Here is a 5,362-nt window from a genome sequence, read left to right as displayed (position 1 = left end):
GTTGATCCCGCCAAGGTTAAGGCCATTCAAGAAATGCCTATACCTCGTACCGAGAAACAAGTCAGAGGATTCTTGGGACGTCTAAATTACATCGCCCGATTTATTGCCCACATGACTACTACTTGTGTGCCGATCTTCAAACTGTTGAAGAAAGATCAAGTGGAAAGGTGGAATGACAAATGCCAGTTAGCCTTTGACAAAATCAAAGAATATCTCCAAAAACCTCCAATCTTGTTGCCACCTGTGGAAGGCAGACCTCTGATAATGTACCTAACTGTGTTAGAAGACTCAATGGGGTGTGTACTAGGACAACATGACGAATCCGGCCGAAAGGAGCACGCAATCTACTATCTTAGCAAAAAGTTTACCGATTGTGAAACAAGATACTCACTACTCGAAAAAACTTGTTGTGCCTTAGCTTGGGCAGCTCGCCGACTAAGACAGTACATGCTAAATCACACCACTTTCCTAATCTCCAAGATGGATCCCATCAAATACGTGTTCGAAAAACCTGCTCTCTCTGGAAGCATAGCGAGATGGCAAATGATCTTAACAGAATATGACATTCAATACACTTCACAAAAAGCAATCAAAGGAAGTGTGGTAGTTGATCATCTGGCTCATCACGCAGTGGATGATTATCAAGCATTGAACTTTGACTTCCCAGACGAAGACATTATGCTAGTCAATGACTACAAACAACCAGGACCAGAAGAAGGACCCGAGCCAGGATCCCGGTGGACTATGGTTTTTGACGGAGCTTCTAATGCACTTGGCAATGGCATCGGATCTGTGATCATTTCCCCCGCAGGAAGTTACACACCGTTCACTGCCAGATTATGCTTCAATTGCACTAACAATATAGCCGAATATGAAGCATGTATTCTGGGTCTTAAAGCTGCAATCGATCTAAGAATCAAATTCCTGGAAGTCTACGGAGACTCGGCCTTGGTAATCTACCAAATCAAAGGGGAATGGGACACGAAGCACCCGAATCTAATTCCTTACAAAGAATATGTGCTGAGTTTGATTCCTTACTTCGAAGAAATCACTTTCGAACACATCCCACGCGAGGAAAATCAACTAGCTGATGCTTTAGCTACCATGTCATCCATGTTCAAAGTCAGGTGGGACAACGAGGCGCCTATGATCACCATTTACAGGCAAGATATACCATCCTATTGCAATGAGATCAATACCGAGGGGACCGAGGAAAAACCATGGTTCCATGAAGTAAAAAGATATCTCGAAGCTCAGGAGTACCCTGAAGGGGCATCCATTAATGACAGAAAGTTTCTAAGGAGATTTGCTGCCAAATTCTTTCTAAGCAATGGAACCTTATACAAACGCAACCATGACTCGACTTTACTTCGCTGTGTAAACAAGAAGGAAGCGGAACAGATCATGGAAGAAATACACAATGGTACCTTCGGTACTCATTCCAGTGGACATACAATGGCTAAAAAGATCCTGAGAGCAGGTTATTACTGGTCTACCATGGAAACAGACTGCCATCATCACTCCCGAACATGTCACAAATGCCAGATATACGCTGACAAAGTACATGTACCTCCAGTTCCATTAAGCGTCCTGACGGCTCCTTGGCCTTTTGCAATGTGGGGTATTGATATGATTGGAGAAATCAAACCTACTGCCTCCAACGGACATCGCTTTATCCTGGTCGCTATTGACTACTTCACAAAGTGGGTAGAAGCAGCTTCATTTGCTTCTGTTACCAAGAATGTGGTGGCCCGGTTCATCAAATACAATCTCATTTGTCGGTACGGCATCCCTGAACGGATTATCACGGACAATGGCTTAAATCTAAACAACAGAATGATTACTGAACTTTGCACACAGTTCAAGATCAAACATCATAATTCTTCTCCATATCGACCAAAGATGAACGGCGCGGTGGAAGCTGCCAACAAGAACATCAAGAAAATCATACAAAAAATGACAGTAACCTACAAAGACTGGCATGAGATGTTACCTTTTGCTCTTCATGGTTATCGCACATCTGCGCGTACTTCAACAGGGGCAACTCCATTCTCCTTAGTCTATGGTATGGAGGCAGTTCTTCCAATTGAAATTCAGATTCCTTCCCTAAGGATTATGAAAGAAGCCAATCTAGACGAAGACGATTGGATTCAAACACGGTTGGACCAGATAAACTTGATTGATGAGAAAAGGCTCGCAGCTATTTGTCATGGTCAGCTATACCAAAAGCGTATGATCAAAGCCTTCAAACAAAAAAGTCAAAAGTCAAGCATACCAAACTGGTGGCTTGGTTGTCAAACGCATCATCTTACCACAAGGTGATCCCAGAGGCAAATGGACTCCCACCTACGAGGGACCATTCATAATCAAGAAAATATTCTCCGGCGGCGCCATGTTGCTTACCACCATGGATGGCGAGGATTTCCCACACCCTGTGAATGCTGACATAGTCAAAAAATACTTCGCTTAAAAAGAAAAAAACAGCTCGCTAAGTTGAAAACCTGAAAGGGCAACTTAGGCAAAAAAAATGAGCGTCTCGGTGGATTGAAAACCCGAAAGGGCGGTCCAGGCAAAAATTAGAGACTAAACAAATACTATCCCGGTAGGCTGAAAACCTGAAAGGGCAGCCTAGGCAAAAGTTAGGGAATGAAGCATACAACTGTGTTCCGTTCAGCTGCCTACTCACCATCAAGATTCAACACCTCAAAGACACCGATCAGTCCAATCACTTTCTTCCAACAAGTGAGGGATGAGATGCTCGAAGACAGATTGGCAATAGCAGAGTTGAAACTTGACTGGATCGTTTTCACATAGCTATTTATCTTTATAAATATTTTCCAAAACTTTCTGACAATTTCCTACTTCTAGGATTGTTGTCTCCCTGTGCTAACCAGCCTATCATGGCTCTTTTTCAAAAATCAATGCAGCTTAGGCTCAAAAATCACTATTTTCACTTTTTCTGTTTTAAATACGTAAACGTCCCAATGATAATTTTGAATGAACATGTGCATTTGAATATGATTGATGTTTACCAGGAAAAACAGGAATAGCATTCAGGAAATGTCCCAATTATCTGGACATCATCCCATCAGAAGAAAATCCCCAAGAGAAACGCATTTCTCAGCAAATTCCTCAAAAAGATTTTCTCTTCAAAAGAAGTCTTATCCCCCAGCAGGGTTGTTCCAGATTACTATCTTCAGAAGGTGTGATCCCCGCACCCGGACTTGGTCAGATAGTGCATCGGAGGATTATGCATCTTCCTCATTCCCATTTGAAAGGGCATCAGAACTTCCAGCTACCTTTCATTCCCAAGTGATATTCAAAGATCCTTCAACAGAGTACCAGGGTTCTCAAAGAATTTCCCCAGCCGAGGGTACTCAAACAAGACAAAAGATCATCAACGATCACAATATAGTCATATCCAGATGACTGGCGGAAATTTATTTTCCCAAATAGAAGCTTGACATCTCACATTCATACATCACATATTCACATTCATACATCATATTCATACATCATACATCATGCATCATGCGCATATTCATACGCATATTCATACACAACATAACATGCATATTTCTCCTTTAGCTCGAGAATATCTCGCATTACATGCATCATAAACATTGCATATCACTAACTTGATTTTTCAGGCAGACGGATATCTTCGACAAAGATGTTCTCAATCACATGCAGTGTTCACCTGAATTCCATGAACGGTTCTCTCAGATATAATCAAGCCGAAGATTCATTCTGATCACTAACCAACTCAAAAACAGGCATCACAGATCTAAAGCGATACCTCAGACGGTTCCAAAACGATCTAACATTGCAGATCTAAAGCGATACCTCAGACGGTTCCAGAACGATCTAGCATCAAAGATCTAAAGCGATACCTCAGACGGTTCCAGAACGATCTACTATCGAAGATCTAAAGCGATACCTCAGACGGTTCCAGAACGATCTGCCATTAAAGATATAAAGCTGATACCTCAGACGGTTCCACAATGATCAACTTCCAAAATCTAAATCGGAAAAAACTTTGGACAAGTTCCGTAACGATTATCTTCCAAGACTTAAAGCGGTAACCTTGGACGGTTCCGAAACAGTCAACACAAAGCCTTTCAAATCCTTCATCAAGATATAATCAATGGATTCATTCTGATGAACAAACCATCAACCCATTCACCAGGTGGCATCTGAAAGCCCATCTCAGGTAATGTGTCAATCTGCCAACAACATTTCACAGACGACATTCAAATGCAACTTCCAACATCTCTTCTGATCAAGGTAAGTGCAAATTTTCAGGGCATCTAAATATTCAATCATCTTCTACCTTCAGATTTCAGACAATCTCTTCAGGTTTAAGAAGATTGAATAGGGGCAAATGTTATACCCCAAAATTTGCCCGCATCATTTTTCAAGAAAACTCCAATCTGAAAATTAAAAGTCTCATATAATCATGGATTTTTATTTCAACAAAGATCCTGATATATGAAATACTTAGTTTTTAGAATTTTTCTTATACAGTAATTTGGCTTGCAGTTGAATTTATTCTTACGCAAACGCCAAATGCTGTTTATTACTTCACACATGCTATTTATTTATTTATAGATAAATAGTACTGACACAATTGGTACAGAGTTAAATCTTTTTGCAGGCGCAGAATCAGGAAACTCAGACTGTACTGGTAACAAGTAGATTATTATTATCTTTTGTTTCCCACTAATTTTTGTACTATATTCCATTATTTTCAAAAAATCTTTTCAAATCTCTTTTTCAAAAAATCAAATCCTAACTTTATTCTCCACATCTCTCTTTTTCCAAACACTATCATACACTTTCTTTCAAATCTTACTTCCACTCAAATTTTCCTTTTGTACGGAATCACATCATTCCCCAACGTCTCTATCCTTCTTTCCATTCTATAAATACCTCCCATTTTCTTCCATAAAATCTCACATCAAATTCTAATTCATCTCTCAAATTTCCACTTCATAATCCATCCTTTCTTCTTCCCCGACAAAATGGCGAAGCGGTGGGAAACGTGTTTTCTTATGGTCATCACCATTGCTACGGTGATCATGTCTTTCTTCTGTCTACATAGCCCGGAACACTGTGGACCTGGGATGCTTATGCTCCCAATCATCTACATGTTACTATTTGTAGCATGGGTTATCAATCGTCATTTTTAAGATTTGCCGTATTTCTTAAATGTACCGTTTATTCGTCGTACTGTTCAATATAGTATGTAATATTTGTACTGTCAGTATTAAATATTGTACTATTTGTCATAATATTGCTTAATTACTCAGATAATATTTTATGTGTTTTCTGCCAGTCAAATATTCATTTTTCTGTGCAT

The sequence above is a fragment of the Vicia villosa genome, linkage group LG4 (assembly GCF_029867415.1).
Source record: "Vicia villosa cultivar HV-30 ecotype Madison, WI linkage group LG4, Vvil1.0, whole genome shotgun sequence".
Classification (NCBI taxonomy): Eukaryota; Viridiplantae; Streptophyta; class Magnoliopsida; order Fabales; family Fabaceae; genus Vicia; species Vicia villosa.
The sequence above is the reverse complement of the archived record's forward strand: the minus strand, read 5'-3'. Positions refer to the sequence as shown.